Genomic DNA, 21,574 nt, shown 5'->3' with positions numbered 1-21,574 from the left:
TTAAAGCAAAGTATTCCCCAAATATTTATATGGAAAAAAATTGTGCTTATAACCAGTGGAATGTTATTCCAATCAGTTTTCTCCAAATACTAAGTCTTTCCAACACTGTTTCTTGTTCTACTTATTAGAGTGACTACTGTTTTTTGTTAACCACACTGTATCTAAAAATTTTAAGAAAAAGGAAAAACACACACATACTTCTATATTATCATTATCCTAATTCAGTCTGCTTGTTTAGAGATAAAACCAGATTGATCCATGTTAACACAAAATCTATGATCATTTGGGCCTCACCTTAGAAAACCAAAGACAGCTGATGAATATAAATTTATCTCAGTTCCTGACAGAGCTATGTCCAAAAGTTCTGGGTTGAACATACTAGATTTTAAACAGTCTAACTGGGGGCACCTGGGTGGCTCAGTCATTAAGCGTCTGCCTTCGGCTCAGGTCATGATCCCGGGGTCCTGGGATCGAGTCCCACATCGGGCTCCCTGCTCAGCGGGAAGCCTGCTTCTCCCTCTCCCACCCCCCTGCTTGTGTTCCCTCTCTCGCTGTGTCTCTCTCTGTCAAATAAATAAATAAAATCTTTAAAAATAAGTAAATAAACAAACAGTCTAACTGAAGTCTGGGGTATAACATCTGGGTGAATAGTCATGCCTAAAAACTGTACTTTCATACATAGGTTTCTTTTTTTTAATTACATGTGTTTTTATTTATTTGTTTTTCGATCTTAATTATTCCAACCACTAAAAAGAAATGATAATTATGTGATGTGATAGAGGTACTAATTATTGCTACAATGGCAATCGTATTATAATATATAAATATCAAACCAACATACTGTTCACCTGAAATTTACACAACGCTATATGTCAGATATATTTTAATTTAAAAAAAAAAATTGTTTTTTTAAGTGGAGCCCGACGTGGGGCTTAAACTCACGACCCTCAGATCAAGACCTGAGCTGAGATCAAGAGTCGGATGCTTAACTGACTAAGCCACCCAGGCGCCCCCTAATTTAACATTTTTTTAAACTGTACAGGTTTCTTGAAAGCAAGCTAGAGAGAAACTGACCTTCCGGTCTCCTCACTCTGAAGGCCATGTTTGAGACACCTGTCTAGACAGTGGTGTGGAAGAGCCAACGTGCCAAAATGCTAGCTCCCTTCTATTTCCCTTCCTCCACCCAGTGTCTGTCCTTTCCGCCTGAGAACCACTTCCCGAGAAAGTGCTTTGTTACCCGAGCACCAGCATGAAACCACCTTGGGGCTCTGCGGCTGGCTGAGCCTCTCTAGACTTTTGCTTTTTATGTTGAAATCTTGTGATCAGGTAAAGGCGGACCCTACTCCATCAGGCCTTGGCTTCCAGAGTATCAGGTTAATCGAGCTTCCTTTTCAAAGATCTACTTGACGTTCAGGCACTCAGACATTTAATAAATACTGCTTTAGTTCTGTGACTTTATTCCCACAAAGCTCCCCCAGATCGAGGCTTTTTCTCTCATTCTCAGTTGATGAGAGCCTTATGTCTTCACCATTTACAAAACTTAGATGTGAAGATGCCATATGAGTAACCCAGGCTGTGATCCCTGCTTACATTCCTAAGAGCTCTTGCTGTTTACAGAGGGCGAGCTGTTTTTGTGCGATTCAAAGCATTACTAATTAAAACCTGTTACCTTCCTAAGAGTAGATATATTCTCCTCCAGAGCAGCATTTGTCTGTCCCATTAGCATTAATGGGAGTAACACAAGTGCATCGAGAGGAGAATGGTCCCCTTGGGTCTTTGAACTTAAGTCTACTTCAAAACTGAAACCGATATATACAATGGTATCATTGATGCCATTAAAAATCATTATACTTTACTGCAACTTTTATAAAAGTAATTGTAAGCTTCATGAAATATACTTGGCTCCTGGGAGTTGTGCATTATTAGGCCGAGACTGGACATGACAAAGTGAATTACACTATAATAGTTGAAAAATATTTTGGCCAGGGGAATTTATTAGATCCAGTCAAGCTTGTGCAGAGGTCTGTGTTCATAAAGACAATTAGCTTGGGTAGATTTTAAAAGTATATGCAATTCCACACTAAAGTTCAGGGAAGGATCTGATAAAAGGATGTGACTCAGCGCAACCCACTATCTTTACAATGATACGTCTTAATGGGCTGCTATAAAATTCCATCACCTTGTGTCTCTGTAATATCCTTCATTTGCATAGTCTTAAGTGTTTTACAGGCATTATATATCTGATGTTCCAATTATTTTCGAGGGAGAAGGAGGAGGGCATTTTTTTTTTCCAGACCGTGAAACTGAGGTTTAAAGAAGCGACGTGGTCATCAGGGTGAGGGATGGCTGCAAAGGAAGGGTTTCAGAGTGTCAACTTGAAACACCAAGCTAAAGGATTCAATTGCTGGGGAGTCAGGGGCAGTGATGCCCTCAGTTTCCAATCTAGAGGTCCTTGCCCGCAAAATTTGCTGTTGCATTCACTGTCCTGGGAGCAGCTGAGGGTGACCTCATCAACCATATGACCATGAGCAAGTTTAACAATTTCCTCATAGGTAAAATCTAGTTTACAAAGTACCTACCTCAAGGGACTGTTTTGAAGATTAAATGACTTAATATACATCAAAGCCTTTGAATAGTGCCTGGCACACAGTAAGGACTCAATAAATGTTAGTCATTATTACTAACCTTTAAGCCCCACTAGGGTGTGTTATCCCATAAGGAAACAGTGTCGGTGAAAGGTGATTGGCAGAGAGACCTACCCCCGCCTCCCTTCCAATCTCCGCAAAAGGCCGTTCCATCATACTCTACTGCATCGTCAGAGTCCCATGGCTTAGCGCTTTGGCCTTTCTAAAAAGGCAAGTTGCCTGGGAAAAAAATATACCATTCCAAGTGTCTGGCACGCGTGCGACTGCCCGCATAATCCCATCAGGTTCTTTCCGGAGAGAGGAGGGAGAGGCTGTGTTCCCTGCCCCCACCGAAGAAAGGGCAGCCCAAAAAGCCAAGGTTGGCGTCAGCAACCTAGCCTCCAGCCCGCTGTGTCCTCAGAGCTGTATCCTACCGCCTTACGGATAATGTGCCCCTGATGCCTTTACTCGGAGGTTGTGTTCGCAATTCCTGAATCTGAACCAGACCTCCAGGGCTCTGAGGTCTTCCCAGTCAAGAACATTTGGCCGTAGCTGCACAGCTGAGTGAGCTGCAGGCGAGAATACCAGTGGTGCCGGAAATGCCTCTTGGCATCGTCTGCTCTCTGTGTGCTTGGCTGCGGGCTGGGAAGAAGAGCACCCAGGGAGGGGGCCGTCTGTCTGTTAAATCCCTTGGCGTCCCACAGGTTAGTTCCTCTCCTCTGTGCCCTCTCGGCATCCTACAGCTCTCCTTCCTCGCACTTCTCCCATTTTACAGAAATCATCTATGGTTTTCTCCGCCAAGACAATGTTTTATTTATCACTGTACTAGTACAGTGCTCACATTAGTGGACACTCACATTTTTTACTAAATACAAAACTTCTGGGCAAAAGAGTTTGCCAAATCATTTCTTGGAACTCAGAGTTTTAAAAGCATTCTCTCAGTTCTTAATTCAGCTTCCGGTGCTCTCCGTCGATTTCTCCGTGCTCTTGAAGGCGATTTGATTTGCTTCAAAGTTGCCTTCAGATTCCTTAGCTTTCCCCCAATTACATAAATGCTAAATTGGACATTTTTTTCTTATTTTTAAATGTCAGCAATAATAAACTAAGCCTGTATTTGCTTTTTAAATGTAATGAAAGTCAAATTAGACCACCAGATCAATTTTGCAGATTATTTTCATATCTTTGGGATTTAAGCCAAACGAACAAAACCTGTGGTCCCCAGAAAGCTTAAGAAGTGTTCAAAACCACTGGCTTATTAAGTTTTTTTTTTATATAATATATATCTAGTTAGCATCTCAATAAACCTTATCAACCCTCTTTCATTCCGCTGGTAATTTTCTGACCTCCAAGTTGAAGACTTGAGCCCTGAATTCTGCTCATGGGTGAGTAATCACAGCAAGCCCCTAGCAGAACCTATCCCCAAACTACAAATATATCATCTTCAGCATTGTAAATCAAAGCCTCAAAGAGCATCATTTAGCCTGCAGCCAAAATTGCTTGTTTATCAGATGGTGCCTGGTTTAGCGTAGAGCGGTCCCTTGTAAATCTCTGGGACCTTTTACAGCATATACTTAAGCAAGCACATTGGCTCCTGGGAGGCTTTCTGAGAGCTTTAATGACTATGGGCTGCTCAGAGATCCAGGCCCGGGTTTAGTTAAAGTGGCTACGGGTACAGTTTGGCTCCATTTTGTAAACTCACAAAGATAAGGCGTCTGCTTTCTCCAAAGTGAGCAGGAGCATTCGTTTCTTAGGGAATCTTTCTATCTAAAGTGTTAATGTTCTTGTGGCTTTGGGCATTTTGACCTTTCGTCTGCTAATGTTTGATTTACTGAGGGAGAGGGTTCTTTCTCTAGGCTTTATTGCCATTGCGGAAAGACAATGAAAGGCATGTGACTCTTCAAAATTACACCGAAAAAAAGAAAGTTTTTTAATTAACAACTGTACGCATCATGCACAATGGTATTCTGTTCTCCCCTCCACCCCCTCACCCTGCCAAATATAACACGAAACCCCTCTTTAGTTACATTTAAGAGTAAATATGTGCCATGCTTCTTCAATTAAAGTGTCTACTACATCCCTGCTGGATGCTTGTTCACCTCAGCACTTTGTTTCTCAGAAAGAGAATAGTTTATAGATTCTAGCTATGTAGCTAAAGGTAGCAAAAGGAAATTGTCCACCAAATTCCCATTGGTTTAAAAACCTAGCTACTTGCTAGAGTCATGAATAGCTTATTGACTGAATAGACCACCAAGGACCCCCGGGCAGCCCACAAGCTACTTTACTGATAGACATTGGGAAAGACCTGACAAAATTCACTAATTAAAGAAATCTTTACACAGTTCTTTCTTATATACAGTCTCCTTGATACGAGTTAATTAAAGTACTCTTCAAAACCTTCACCTGCCTAGGGAAAAGTTCCCTAGAGAGTTGGAGGAGAAGCAAAGCTTGTTTAAGGGGCTGGTGTCTTGTTTTCAGGCAATGATCCATTGTTTCCATACTAATTTCACTGTTATCATGGTCTGCGTTTTGAAAAGCGGCATCTTTTTCCTAAAACCAAGCCCTCTTTTCATCAGCCAAAGCTTAATCTTTCTGCCTTTGCTTCTGTTAAGTGTAAAGAGTTTTGTGTTCTTTGTTTCAGGGGGTAGGTTTTTGCTGCTAGTTTTACTGTTCTCCAAACAAGCACACTGCTGTGGGTAAGCTCTTCCCCACTTGGCATCATTCAAGCTGAGGACTCCTGAGGATAAGTATACAATACTTGTCATAAAAGCTAAAAATATGTGCACCTGTTGCCTCCTGCTGAAATCACAGCTAGCTGGCATGGCACTTGGGAAATAAAAACTTAACTGACTCATATGCTTCCTGAAAATAGACTTTATACACTTATCTTCCAAAACCAGGTCTGAGACACAGTTTGTAATATTCAAGCAAATTAGAAGACAGATGATGTTGGTGAGACACTGAATGGTTGAACCCCCCACTCAGAAAAGGTGGGGAGAGCACCCTCCCTCTTCCCATGTGTGCTCGGTGACCACATTTTTAGCCCCCTTCACTACAACCCTCAAATGGCAAGAACCTTCTCAGAATATGGATAAAATTAATACACTACTTATTTCATATATTCATTCATGCAAGAAATATTATGAAGCACCTACTAGGCACAGTTCTAGGCTCTGGGACACAATTTCCCTATTCTCAGTGGAGCCTATAGTCTACCGAGGGAGCACATTCATTAATAAAATAATAACAAAAATGGAAAATTGCAACGCAGGCAAGATCTTTGAGGGAGAAAGACAGAATATGATGAAAGTCTGAAAAGCAGAAGGCTTCTACCTGGTTTGGGAAGTCAGAGGCAACTCCTCTGAGAAAATGACATTGGGCTCAGAAGCCTAAGTCAGAGTTATCCAGGCAAAGAAGGAAAGGTGGCTCCTAACAGGTGGAGCGGCATGTGCAAACGTGCTGTGGCCGGAGGTAGGGAGAAGGCGGGGCTGACTGAGGGGGGCAGGCCCCCAAGAGGAGCCTCATGCAAGGGTGGACCTTGCAGCCATCCTCAGTCCATATGAGTTTTGTGTTTATCATACAAGCAGTGGGAATCACTGAAGGATTCTAAGCTGGGGCTAACACCATCAATGCTGCATTTTGAAAATATCACAGTGGCTGCAGGGTAGAAAAGAGATTGGGGATGGCCAAGACCCATCTCTGTGGGGAGTTGAGTTCGGGGTAGTTGCAGTAATTCAGGCAAAAGACAGTGAGAGCAAGATCAAAGGTGGTGATGGTGGAAATTCAGAGGGAAGTAGAGAGATTTGAGAAATATTTGAGGGGTAAATTCAAGTGATTGGGCATTTAAGATGTAAGAAAGGGTGGTATTGAGAAGGACTACCAAGCTTCTGAAGTGACCAACTGAATGGATGGTGGTATTATTTAGTGTCCCAGGGAAACTGGAGAAGGACCAGGCTGCACAGGAAGAGTTTGGGACACAATGGATTCAAACAGCCCAACTGTGGAAGGAGCCGAGATGGCCTTCAACAGATGAATGGATAAAGAAGATGTGGTTTATATATACAGTGGAATATTACTCAAACATCAGAAAGGATGAATACCTACCATTTACATCAATGTGGATGGAATTGGAGGGGATTACGCTGAGCGAAGTAAGTCAAGCAGAGAAAGACAATTATCATATGGTTTCACACCTCATATGTGGAATATAAGAAATAGTGCAGAGGATCATAGGGGAAGGGAGGGAAAACTGAATGGGAAGTCATCAGAGAGGGAGACAAATCATGAGAGACTCTTGACTCGGGGAAACAAACAGAGTTGTGGAAAGGGAGGTGGGTACAGGGATGGGGTAACTGGGTGATGGGCATTAAGGAGGGCACGTGATGTGATGAGCACTGGGTGTTATATGCAACTTATGAATCATTGAACTCTACATCTGAAACTAATGATGTACTATATGTTGGCCAATTGAACTTATATTAAAAAAATAATAAAGTGGCTCTAAAACCTCTGAAGATGTCAGGTAGACAGCTGAACAAACAACTGGGAGCTCGCAGGGCTCTCCGGGCTAGAGGTACCATCTCTGAGACATTTATGTGGGGTTGGCCACTGAAGCCATGTGTATTCGTTTCCCAGCACTGCCATCACAAATTACCACAAATGTGGTGCTTAAAACAAAAGAAATGTATTTTCTCTAGGAAGTTTTTAAAGCCGGAAGTCTAAAATCAAGGTGTCAGCAGGGCCATGTTCCCTTGGAAGGCTCTAGAAAGAATCCTTCCTTGCCTCTCCCACTTCTGGTGGCTGCCAGCCATCCTTGATATTCCTTGGCTCGTGGCCACATCACTCAAATCTCTGCCTGTCTTCACATCACCTTCTCCTCTTCTATGTGTCTTCTCTTCTGTCTCTGCGTTTCTTATAGAACACCTGTCATTATATTTAGGGCCCATCTAGATAATCCAGATGGTCTCATCACAAGATCCTTGATGTAATTACATCCACAAAAATGATTGTTCCAAATGAGGTCACATCCATAGGTTCCAGGGGTGAGAATGTAGACATATATTTGGGGGCCACAATTCAACCCATTAGAGCATGTGTGTGTTATATGGATGAAATCACCCAAGAAGACAATAGAGAGTGAGAAAAGGGTCTATGCCTAGAACAATTCCAATACTTATTGTGTGCCATGTAGAATTCCATACACAGGAATTAAGTCCATTGATTAATAAGTTCCTTGGGAGTCTGAGATCATTATCAGTTAGAAATTCTCAAAGTTTTCTATTCTTTCCTCATTCTCACCCATTACCTCCTTGCTCATGTAGACTCTCCTGCAATCTTTTTTCAAATTCTTCTGCTCAATATACTCAGTGCTTAATTAGCACCTTCATTAACTGCTCTCTGAATGTTCCACATGCATTAGCCTTAGTGTGCTCCTTGAGGGCAGGCTTTGTGTATTCTATTTCCCTGGGACTTCTCCACAGCATTAGTACTGGACCTGTGACAAATATCCCATAGATGCTCGTTGATTGATGAGTGCTGTATTAGTTTTCTATTACGATTTTTCCATCATTATTAGCAGCTTTCTAGTATTTCTATTAAGCCACAAACTTAGTGGCTTAAAATAACACAGATTGAGTATTTCAATATGGGTCTCACTGGGCTAAAATCAATGTGTCAGCAGGCTGCACTCCTTTCTGGAGGTTCTAGGGAATGACCCAGTCCCTTGCCTTTTCCAGCTTCTAGAGACGTGCTCCATTCCTTGGCTCATGGCTCCCTTTCTTTATCTTCAAAGGCAGTAATGGCAGGATGACTCCTGACATCACATCACTCTGGTGGCCTCTTCTGCCTTCCACTTCCACTTTTATGGACTCTTATGATGATATTACATCTACCCAGATAATCCAAGATAAAGTCTCTATTTTAAGGTCAGCTGATTATCAACCTCAATTCCATCTGCAACCTTAATTTCTTTTGCCAGGTACGACACCATATTCACAGGCTCTAGGGATTAGGATATAGACATCTTGGGGGGGTGAGGAGCTACATATTTGGCCTGTTCTAAATTTATGTACACTTCTTCATTAAATTACATGGCCAAAATGTTTGCCTTTGAACAGAGGCTCTAAGAAAACAGACTCTCCTTCCTGCTTCCCTGAGCAAGAAGACTACAAAACAAAAGAATGAAGAACTATTGATGGATAATGATGAGTCACCAAACAGTAGAGAAAAGACAAGTGCTACAAACTGGCTCCCAGTCAAGAAGAGGGGTGTCTGTTAGGCCTCAGGATTTTGGAAACCCTGTGACATTCAAGATTCTTCAGCATTTACCATATAACTGCCTAATCAAGTGCCTGGTAAGTAGAGTGATCATATAATTTATCATCTGAATTGGAACACCATGAAGAATAAAAGGGATATGGCAGGTATAAACTGGATGTGTGGTCACCCTAAAAGAGGTAGAGATTGCATCCAGATGAAGTCCTTTTTATCTGGTGGTTTTGGACTAGAAAGGGTGAAGACTATCCCATTTCCACGTGAGACAATTGTTATTTCTCCCTAGTCACTAGTTTGGGACCAACTCAGACACTTGTGGAGTACCAGGGTCCCAGCCAGCACTGTTCTCAGAATTATCACCTTAATTTGCCTTGCCCACCAAAACTTCCACACATTCCAGAATGTTGCTCTGCATTTATATTCTGCCTTGTCCTGTCAAAGCACCATCACACGTTCCTTTAGATCTTCATGATAGCTCTCTGACACAGGCCAGGAAAATGCAGCCCTGACCAGTCCATTTTGCCAAAGAGGAAGCTAGATGCAAAAGAGTCAAGGGGTTTTTCCTAAGCTCGCAGAACTGCTTAAACCAGGAACCCAAATCACCCAAACCTGGTCCTGGTCCAGGCCTCTTTTTCCCACACTGCCAGACTCAGAGTGGTTGTCAGTCACCATCCTATATTTATAACCATATTAGTCAGAAGCCGGAGAGCCAGCTAGCTTGCCACCACCTTCTCAAGGGCCCACTTGAGGCTTTCACCCGAGTTTTGAAGGAAAATGGTGCAAATCCTGATGTGTCCTCTCCAACCTGATTTCCAAACAGGCTAAAGGAACATTTAAAGCATGTGTTCTTTACCCTCCAACCGTTCTGGGCACAGTTGTTCCCAATGCCACTCTCTAGCAGGTGGCTGCAACAGCTTCTCTGAGTAAGGACAATGACACTTTTGATATACAAAATGTAATTTGCCTTTATTTCATTAACAAACACTTTTCCAGAGAGCAAATCTCCAAGCTCAGGCAAATGTGAAAGTATAGCCTGTCTGCCAGTGGATTAGATAAATCTACACTGGATCCTCCACCAGGAGGTGGTAAGAATTGATGGCTGTAAAGTGATACAAGATTAGTAGCACATTATAAATAAAGCCAACACTTTTTCATCATATAGGTTAAAAATTAGGAGAAAAAGCACAGGAAGAATTTTTATTCTGCCCTGAAGCAATCAAATATAGGTTTTTAAAAAGCAGGGAGCATTTCCCTCCAAATAGTCCATTCTTTCTAAAAAGCAGCCAAGAGGGGCAGGTATGAGGCTGGGGCGGGGACTAACAGATTTCAGAATCAATAACTGAATTTTCAAGGGTTGTTTTACTGCAGTCTAGAGTTCAAATTGGGAGGGAGGGCACATGGGAGTAAAGCTGATGGTGTGTATCAGTAAGAAAGCAAAATCAGACCAAATTTTGTAATATCTGTTCACTGTCAATGTTCTTACTCGTTCACCTAAGATATAATCATTACATGCCCACCATGTTCCAGACACCATTGTATGTCCTGAGCAAGAAAACAAGCAAAATACCTGGAGTTTCGGGAATAGGAGTTCTGAAAAGTTACCTAGTTGTGAAAAACACAACTTAATTCAAAATAAGAAAGTAAAAACAAAACAAAACAACAAAAATCCAGATTCTGAGCTATTTGAATAGAACTTTCACTGGAAAAAATTTGCCTATGAGAGAGACTAGGAGAACAATGGTCAGAGCTCTGGGTTCAAGGCCAGCTCTGTCACGTTCTCTGTGGCCTTTTCTGTAAAGGAGAATCTCTCCTCACAATCTCTCCAGGACACTCAAGCTGGGAGTTTGAGGATCGCAGGTAGTGCTGGCTAGTTCTAGTCATGGAAAATAGTGTTAGGGGAAATGTTAACTTTTCTGATATGGGATAAGAGAGGCTTTACTTAAAGACTCCAAGCAAAATGATAAGTTTGCTGGCTAAAATGTGTATTAACATATTTAGATGTATTTTAGGTGATTTTAAGGCTGAAGCATGCTGGCAGAACTATTATTTTAAGCAAATTCATACTCAGTTCCAGCCCTGAGTATACACATAGCTCCCCCTCTTTATTTAAGACTTTTTTTATTAGAGAGAGCGAGAGAGCACGCACATGTGCAGGCACACACATGAAGGGGGGAGGGGCAGAGGGAGAAAAAGACGCGCCCCTCCCCACCCCCGAGCAGGGAGCCCAACATGGGGCTTGAACCCAGTACCCCAGCTGAAGGCTGTCACATAACTGACTGAGGCACCCAGGCGCCCCTCTCCCTCTTTAAAAGCCCAAGTTGAAACCCTGCACCACAAGCTTGCTTCGATATCTCCCCCTCTCCAGTTTGGCCCCTGTTCCTCCACAACAGGGAACTGCTCATGTGTGATGACAAGCACCTCTGAGCTCTGGGCCTATGTGTCTTCCCATTCCTGGTGCACGCTACATTCCAGCTGGATTCTGGACACTTCTGCTTTCACCTGGAGCCCATCTCCCCTTGCTTCCCTCCTGTCAGAGCCCTTCTTGAGCCCCACCATTCTTCAAGTCCTTCCTACCCTTTCAAACCAGAACAGTCCCTTTGCCATATGCTCCCTTCCTTCTCTGTGACAGTCCCCTGTTGCTTCACTGGCTTTCGGTCCATCTTCCCACTAGACTAGAAGTTCCGTGAAGGTCACTGCCTTCAACAAGTTCAGAGCCTGGTCTATACCAGCTGTGAGATATCTGTGGAATGGATATGAACCTGTGATAGGTGAACCTCCTTTATAGCTCAGGAAACCCTGTACTTAACCCTATTATGGCATATGCACACCCCATTGTATAGCTGCTCTCTTATCTTTCCACTTAAGGGAGGGGAGGGTGCACTTTCATCTTTGTGTCCCCACTGCCTGCCCCAGTGACAGACATAGAGTAGATTTCGAGAGGCCAACATTACTTCATAAAAACCATAATTCATTCTGTGTCTGTCATAAGCATTATCAGTCAGCTTAACTATCAGGTTTTCTGTCAGATGAAGCAGGTCAAACATAAACACCTCTACATTTTACCCTTAACATTTCAAAAGTTGGCACCATTTTTCTTAATAGCAAAGGACTCAAAGTGTGGCAAACAGTACCCTAATGATGAGGCATAGCAGGATTCCTGCCATGTCATGTTTCTTGTGGTAACTGGGAGGCCTGCCACTGCCACTGTGTTTCATTCTTTACTCACCTAAGACTCTCATGAAAAGTGCATAAACACCAAGGGCTTTTTAGACATCTACTCTGTGCCCCACATCATCCATACCCAGAAGAATAAACAGATGGTCTCCCCAAGACAAGTTTTAAGTTTGGGAGACAGGACTAACCCACAGTGACTCTCTGAAACACAACAAAAGGTCCTCAGTATGAGGAAACTACCATCCTTCAAGTCATTAGTGTGGCTCTGTAAGGCCTCTGGGAGGACAAGAAATCACCTCCCCTCTTCCACCAGGGAGATTTTTTACAGAGGTTTTAAGCCAAAGGACTCCAGTTAATGCGCTAATAGCTCAGGCCCAGAGAATCAGATCCGAAGTATTTTCCTCCCCGCACTGACTCCCACAGAATGAATTTGTTGACCTTTCCAATATAAGCAAAATTTGGTTTTTAAAGTTAGCTTTCTCAAGACGCTGTGATTTACCTGCTTTTAAGAAATAAAAACATACGTTTTAAAAGAACAGTGATTTTGACAATATCAAATGTTAGCAAGGATATAGAGCAACTGGAACTCATATACATTGCAGGTAGGAATGCAAAATGGTATAACCACTTAGGAAAACATATAAAGTTAAACATAACGTATAAAGTTAAACATAAATGACCAACAATCCCACTCCTCAACATTTAACTAAGAGAAAAGAAAACAAAGACTTGTACATGAATGTTCATGCTAGGTTTATTCATAAAAGCTAAACTAAAAATAATCTAAATGTTCATCGACAGGTAAATTGATACATAAATTGTGGTACATACATCCATACAATGGAGTAACACTCAGCAGTAAAAAGAGACAAACCACTCAAATGTGTAACAAGATGGATGAATTTTGAAAACATGATTAGTGAAAGATTAGCCCCAAACACAATTTGCTACTAATTGTATGATTCTATTTATATAAAATTCCAGAAAAGGAAAATTAATCTGTAATGACAAAAAGCAAATCAGTGATTGCCTGGGGCCAGGGCTGGGTGTTGACTGGGAAGTGGACAATGGAAATGTTTACGTCTTAATTATAGTGGTGGTTACATGATCGTACATGTTTGTGAAAACTCATTTAAGTTGGGTGCATTTTATTGTATGTCCATTATGCCTCAATAAAGTTTATTTATTTAAAAGAGTGATTTTAGCTACATTTTAAAAAGGCCTTCTGGTTTTCAATTCACCTTGAATCCAGAGACAATTTTTTTCACTGAAAAATAAAGGCTGAGAACTCCTATTTATTATAGAAATTTGTCTTGGGTTCTTAATGATTCATTTCCCACTCATCAGCTTCAAAACAAAGCTTCTTTGGCTATCTAATGTTGAATAATTATCATGAATATGACCCTAATGTTTCATAAAGACTTCTCTAAAGGGTAGTTGTAAAGGGAGGCTTCCATTTTATAGGAACATGAGTGAAGTGGGGTAATAATTAAAGCAGTGTTATTGCATTCTGTGTAACTGACAAGTGTATCCATCTACATGAGTGATTCCATTCAGGAATCCATTTCTCTGGGAAATCACTACGAAGGCAATAAACTGCCTCATCGATATTTAATCAGGGTGGATTCTTTACCTACTTGATCAAGTTCACTTTAGGGAAACTCTGTCTTTAAACCACAAAACACACATTCCCAGACCAGTGAATGAAATGTTGCATGGTAGAGGTTGTTGAGAAAGGCAGTATGCAGAAGTTAAGAGCACAGACTCAGAAACTCTGATTTTTTTAATCAGTTCATTCTGGTCAGATCTAGGCTTCTGTTCTTACTAATGATATGACTGTAAGCTATTCATGCAAACTCTCTAAGCCTCAGTTTATCCCTGTGTAAAATGGGCATATTACTATATTCCTGCCTTACAGAATTATTGGGCAGTCTCGGCATTTACAGTGCTGGGCACATTACGTCCTCAGTAAAGGTTAGCTGCAAGTGTCAAGGGGCTGAGAGTACTTCGTTGAAGTACTGGGGCAAAAAGAACAGGTGGCATTATAGCTACTTAGCTACAAAAGAAAATGGAGAGACAATACAGTACATGACTCATTATGAATCATATTAATAAATGGACTAGATCGTAAAACTCTGCACTTTTCCTTTAAAATTCTGTCATTCAAAAATTCCTAAACTAAAAAAATCCTGTTTTTAAAAATCTTTTAGGAATTACTATTAAATTGGCTTCATGCCTGCACACACAACTTGAGTGAAAAACAAATTCTGGTGTAATACCTAAACATCAGACCATGAAATGAACTCCGTTAGTGAGCTCCTCCTTGGCACCAGTTTCCCCTTCTGAAATGCTCCATCCTCTTCCTAATAGAGAGAAAATGGCCCTTACAAGTTACACGTAAACGTAGCCATTTCTGATCAAGAATGTTACATCAACTTAGAAATATAAGTGATTAACAACAAAGAATCCTCTGAAACGTTAACAGGAGTTGCATTTTGATCCTCATCTAAATGTGAATGCTGACAACCGCCTTCCTCCCTGATATATTTAAGAGCCAAGTGGTAGTGAAATTGTCTCCCGAGGGCTCCGTTCATTTCTGGGTCTGTTACCCACTGGGACGCCAGTTTTTGGAACTGTGCCAAAGCAGGTGAGAGAAGAGAAAGGACTGGATGTTTAAGATGAACGTAAAGGAAAGTGAAACAACCGTGTTTGGCTCAAGGATTTCCCTGGAGAAAATGTTTGCCTGATCATTTAAGGAGGAAAAAAAAATACCATTTTGCTACTTTTAAACAAATAATGAAGAAAGCATGAAAATACCCTCTTTGGCTTCGTATAATTTTTGTCTCTGGTTTTAGGATCTCTTTGGTATCAAAAGGTAATTTTCTTAGCATGCTTACTAAAGGTTTATAATTACATAATTTCAACAACAAAAGAACTTCCCAGCTCCAATGCAAGGTTCACATTAGAGAAAATCTGATTGGTGGCAGTAAGTAAATAGGTTTCTTTTCTGAGAACCAGTTTTAACACTAGTTATGAAATACTCTGTTCGGTTAAGCAGTCTCCATTATCACAAGGGTTTAGTAAATTATTTTACATGAAAGTTTTAAATTTCAGTTCACTCGAGGGACACCTGGGTGGCTCAGTCAGTTAAGCGTCTGCCTTCGGCTCAGGTCATGGTCCCAGGGTCCTGGGATTGAGCCCCACATCGGGCTCCCTGCTCAGCGGGAAGCCTGCTTCTCCCTCTCCCACTCCCCCTGCTTGTGTTCCCTCTCTAGCTGTCTCTCTCTGTCAAATAAATAAATACAATCTTAAAAAAAAATTTTTTTTTAGTTCAGTCAAGGAAACTAAATTCTAGAAACCGCAAAATGCCAAATGCTTATTTCTCCATCCTTTGGGCGTTCTGCCCCCAGCAAAATGAAGCCCTTTCAGATTATCAGAGCCACACGTTAGCTGCGCCATCTCCTCTGGTCCCCAACCTTGGAACTTTCTTCTGCCTCTCTTCATCTGGCTAATTCATATTCTTCCAAGAAGCCTTCCCTACACACCTTTGCCTCCTGCTTATGAGAGAGGCTCCCTTCTGGGGGTTCCCAAAGCACCCTGTTTTTCCCCAACCAAGAATCTACCCACCTCTTGGGTTAGACTGTAATCTCTCCAGCGGCTGAAGTCTGTGCCCACCGTGTTCACTATGGCTTCCCAGCCACTTGCACAGTTTTTAACAAACAGTTGATTAATTAATTAATGTCTCTCCCATTAACTTGGAATGTCGTGGTCCTTTTGACAGAGGCTTTCAACTCTGATCTAAATACTGCCCATAGACTGTGGTTTCCACACATACTGCCCGCCTTACCTGCTATAGTTACGTCAACTCCCTCAGTCAATTTAGACTGATCACTGGCATCCCTGTACTTCTGTGATCCACTGTTCTCCCTGCCACTTACAGCCCTACCTAATATTAGGCCCATTAATTGGTTTATCTCCTAGATAATCCCCAAACTGGAATATTCCTCCTGTTCATGGCTTTTTCTGAAGAGAGGTATAAAGAATTAAGACCAGATTTCATAGCTGAGAGTGAACTAAGAGATTAATTCATTGATTCACTCCTTGAGTTCCAGCCAACTAATTTATTTAATCAGTTCATCCAAATGGCTGACTTACAAAGACAGCAGGTATTTTGGAGCTTGGTGGTAGAGTAGAAAGGGTGATGGCTTATCCCAGAGCCTTGAATAGGAAACCATTGGCCTTCCAGAATTTGAGAGATAAGTGATACCGTAAGACAGAGCAAGATTAGAATAATTGGGATCCCAGAAGAAGAAGAAAGAGAGAGAGGGGCACAAGGTATATTGGAGCAAATTATAGCAGAGAACTTTCCTAATTTGGGGAAGGAAACAGGCATCAAAATCCAGGAGGCAAAGAGAATCCCCCTCAAAATCAATAAAAATAGGTCAACACCTCAACATCTAATAGTAAAACTTACGAGTCTCAGAGACAAAGAGAAAATCCTGAAAGCAGCTCAGGACAAGAGGTCTGTAACCTACAATGGTAGAAACATTAGATTGGCAACAGACCTATCCACAGAGACCTGGCAGGCCGGAAAGGACTGGCATGATATATTCAGAGCACTAAATGAGAAAAATATGCAGCCAAGAATACTATATCCAGCTAGGTTGTCATTGAAAATAGAAGAGACATAAAAACCTTCCAGGACAAACAAAAACTAAAGGAATTTGCAAACACAAAACCAGCCCTACAAGAAATATTGAAAAGGGTCCTCTAAGCAAAGAGAGAGCCTAAAAGTAACATAGAGCAGAAAGGAACAGAGACAATATACAGTAACAGTCACCTTACAGGCAATACAGTGGCACTAAATTCATATCTTTCAGTAGTTACCCTGAATGTAAATGGGCTAAATGCTCCAATCAAAAGACACAGGGTATCAGATTGGATAAAAAAACAAGACCCATCGATATGCTGCCTGCAAGAGACTCATTTTAGACCCAAAGGCACCTCCAGATTGAAAGTGAGGGGATGGAAAACCATTTCCCATGTTAATGGACAGCAAAAGAAAGCAGGGGTGGCAATCCTTATATCAGACAAATTAGACTGTAAACTAAGGACTATAATAAGAGATGAGGAAGGACACTATATCATACTTAAAGGGTCTATCCAACAAGAAGATCTAACAATTGTAAATATCTATGCTCCTAACATGGGAGCAGCCAATTATATAAGCCAATTAATAACAAAATCAAAGAAACACATCAACAACAATATAATAATAGTAGGGGACTTTAACACCCCCCTCATGGAAATGGACAGATCTAAGCAAAAGATCAGCAAGGAAATAAAGGCTTTAAATGACACACTGGACCAAATGGACTTCACACATTCAGAACATTCCATCCCAAAGCAACAGAATACACATTCTTCTCTAATGCCCATGGAACATTCTCTAGAATAGATCACATCCTAGGTCACAAATCAGGTCTCAACTGGTACCAAAAGACTGGGATCATTCCCTGCATATTTTTGAACCACAATGCTTTGAAACTAGAACTCAATCACAAGAGGAAAGTTGGAAAGAACTCAAATACATGGAGGCTAAAGAGTATCCTACTAAAGAATGAAAGGGTCAACCAGGAAATCAAAGAAGAATTTAAAAAATTCATGGAAACAAATGAAAATGAAAACACAACTGTTCAAAATCTTTAGGATGCAGCAAAGGTGGTCCTGAGGGGAAAGTATACAACAATACAAGCTTTTCTCAAGAAACAAGAAAGTTCTCAAATACACAACCTAACCCTACACCTAAAGGAGCTGGAGAAAGAACAGCAAATAAAGCCTAAACCCAGCAGGAGAAGAGAAATAATAAAGATCAGAGCAGAAAATCAATGAAATAGAAACCCAAAGAACAGTAGAACAGATCGATGGAACTGGGAGCTGGTTCTTTGAAAGAATTAATAAGATTGATAAACCCCTGACCAGACTTATCAAAAAGAAAAGAGGGGTGCCTGGGTGGCTCAGTTGTTAGGCATCTGCCTTCAGCTCGGGTCGTGATCCCAGGGTCCTGGGATCAAGCCCCACGTCGGGCTCCCTGCTCCGCGGGAAGCCTGCTTCTCCCTCTCCCACTCCCCCTGCTTGTGTTCCCTCACTTGCTGTATCTCTCTCTGTCAAATAAATAAATAAAAACTAAAAAAAAAGAAAAGAGAAATGACCCAAATAAATAAAATCATGAATGAAAGAGGAGATCACAACCAACACCAAAGAAATACAAACAATTATAAGAACATATTATGAGCAACTATATGCCAGCAAATTAGATAATCTGGAAGAAATGGATGCATTCCTACAGATGTATAAACTACCAAAACTGAACCAGGAAGAAATAGAAAACCTGAACAGACCTATAACCACTAAGGAAATGGAAGCAGTAATCAAAAATCTCCCAACAAGAGCCCAGGGACAGATGGCTTCCCAGGAGAATTCTACCAAACATTTAAAGAAGAATAGGGGTGCCTGGGTGGCTCAGTTGGTTGGGCGACTGCCTTTGGCTCAGGTCATGATCCTGGAGTCCCTGGATCGAGTCCCGCATCGGGCTCCCTGCTCGGCAGGGAGTCTGCTTCTCCCTCTGACCCTCCCCGCTCTCATGCTCTCTCTCTCTATCTCATTCTCTCTCTCAAATAAATAAATAAAATATTAAAAAAAAAATAAAGAAGAATTAATACCTATTCTTCTGAAACTGTTCCAAAAAATAGAAATGGACGGAAAACTTCCAAACTCATTTTGAGGCCAGCATTACCTTGATCCCAAAACCAGACAAAGACCCCATCAAAAAGGAGAATTACAGACCAATATCCCTGATGAACATGGATGCAAAAATTCTCACCAAAATACTAGCCAATAGGATCCAACAGTACATTAAAAGGATTATTCACTGTGACCCAGTGGGATTTATTCCTGGGCTGCAAGGTTGGTTCAACATCCACAAATCAATCAATGTAATACAATACATTAATAAAAGAAAGAACAAGAACCATATGATCCTCTGAATAGATGCAGAAAAAGCATTTGACAAAGTACAGCATCCTTTCTTGATCAAAACTCTTCAGAGTATAGGGATAGGGGGTACATACCTCAATATCATAAAAGCCATCTATGAAAAGCCCACAACAAATACCATTCTCAATGGGGAAAAACTGAGAGCTTTCCCCCTAAGGTCAGGAACACAGCAGGGATGTCCACTATCACCACTGCTGTTCAACACAGTACTAGAAGTCCTAGCCACAGCAATCAGACAACAAAAAGAAATAAAAGGCATCCGAATTGGCAAAGAAGAAGTCAAACTCTCACTCTTTGCAGATGGTATGATACTTCATGTGGAAAACCCAAAAGACTCCACCCCAAAACTGCTAGAACTCATACAGGAATTCAGTAAAGTGGCAGGATAGAAAATCAATGCACAGAAATCAGTGGCATTCCTATATACCAACAACAAGACAGAAGAAAGAGAAATTAAGGAGTAAATCCCATTTACAATTGCACCCAAAACCATAAGATACCTAGGAATAAATCTAACCAAAGAGGCAAAGGATCTGTACTCAGAAAACTATAGAATACTCATGAAAGAAATTGAGGAAGACACAAAGAAATGGAAAAATGTTCCATGCTCATGGATTGGAAGAACATATATTGTGAAGATGTCAATGCTACCTAGAGCAACCTACACATTTAATGCAATCCCTATCAAAATACCATCAACTTTTTTCAAAGAAATGGAACAAATAATCCTAAAATTTGTATGGAACCAGAAAAGACCCCGAATAGCCAGAGGGATGTTGAAAAAGAAAAGCAAAGCTGGCAGCATCACAATTCCGGACTTCCAGCTCTATTACAAAGCTGTAATCATCAAGACAGTATGGTACTGGCACAAAAGCAGACACATGGATCAATGGAACAGAATAGAGAGCCCAGAAATGGACCCTCAACTCTATGGTCAACTCATCTTCGACAAAGCAGGAAAGAATGTCCAATGGAAAAAAGACAGTCTCTTCAACAAATGGTGTTGGGAAAATTGGACAGCCACATGCAGAAGAATGAAACTGGACCATTTCCTTACACCACACACAAAAATAGACTCAAAATGGTTGAAAGACCTAAATGTGAGACAGGAGTCCATCAAAATCCTAAAGGAGAACACAGGCAGCAACCTCTTCGACCTCAGCCACAGCAACTTCTTCCTAGAAACATCACCAAAGGCAAGGGAAGCAAGGGCAAAAATGAACTATTGGGACTTAATCAATATAAAAAGCTTTTGCACAGCAAAGGAAAGAGTCCACAAAACCAAAAGACAACCAACAGGATGGGAGAAGATATTTGCAAATGACATATCAGATAAAGGGCTAGTATCCAAAATCTATAAAGAACTTATCAAACTCAACACCCAAAGAACAAAGAATCCAATCAAGAAATAGGCAGAAGACATGAACAGACATTTTTCCAAAGAAGACATCCAAATGGCCAACAGACACATGAAAAAGTGCTCAACATCACTTGGCATCAGGGAAATCCAAATCAAAACCTCAATGTGATACCACCTTGCACCAGTCAGAATGGCTAAAATTAACAAGTCAGGAAACGACAGATGTTGGCGGGGATGCGGAGAAAGGGGAACCCTCCTACACTGTTGGTAGGAATGCAAGCTGGTGCAGCCACTCTGGAAAACAGTATGGAGGTTCCTCAAAAAGTTGAAAATAGAGCTACCCTGTGGCCCAGCAATTACACTACTGGGTATTTACCCCAAAGATACAAAGGTAGGGATCCGAAGGGGTACATGCACCCCGATGTTTATAGCAGCAATGTCCAAAATAGCCAAACTATGGAAAGAGCCCAGATATCCATCAACAGATGAATGGATAAAGAAGATGTGGTGTATATATACAATGGAATATTATGCAGCCATCAGAAAAAAATGAAATCTTGCCATTTGCAACGACATGGATGGAACTGGAGGGTATTATGCTAAGCAAAATAAGTCAATCAGAGAAAGACATGTATCATATGATCTCACTGATATGAGGAATTCTTAATCTCAGGAAACAAACTGAGGGTTGCTGGAGTGGGGGTGGGGTGGGAAGGATAAGGTGGCTGGGTGATAGACATTGGGGAGGGTATGTGCTATGGTGAGCGCTGTGAATTGTGTAAGACTGTTGAATCATAGACCTGTACCTCTGAAACAAATAATACATTATATGTTAAAAAAAAAAAAAAAGTTAGTAGGAAGGGAAAAATGAAGGGGGGGAAATTGGAGGGGGAGATGAACCATGAGAGACTATGGACTCTGAGAAACAGACTGAGGGTTCTGGATGGGAGGAGGGTGGGGGGATGAGTTAGCCTGGTGATAGGTATTAAAGAGGGCACGTATTGAATGGAGCACTGGGTGTTATACGCAAACAATGAATCATGGAACACTACATCAAAAACTAATGATGTAACATATGGTGATTAACATA

Source organism: Phoca vitulina, unplaced genomic scaffold (assembly GCF_004348235.1).
Source record: "Phoca vitulina isolate PV1807 unplaced genomic scaffold, GSC_HSeal_1.0 scaffold1, whole genome shotgun sequence".
Taxonomy (NCBI): domain Eukaryota; kingdom Metazoa; phylum Chordata; class Mammalia; order Carnivora; family Phocidae; genus Phoca; species Phoca vitulina.
Note: the sequence above shows the minus strand (reverse complement) of the source record.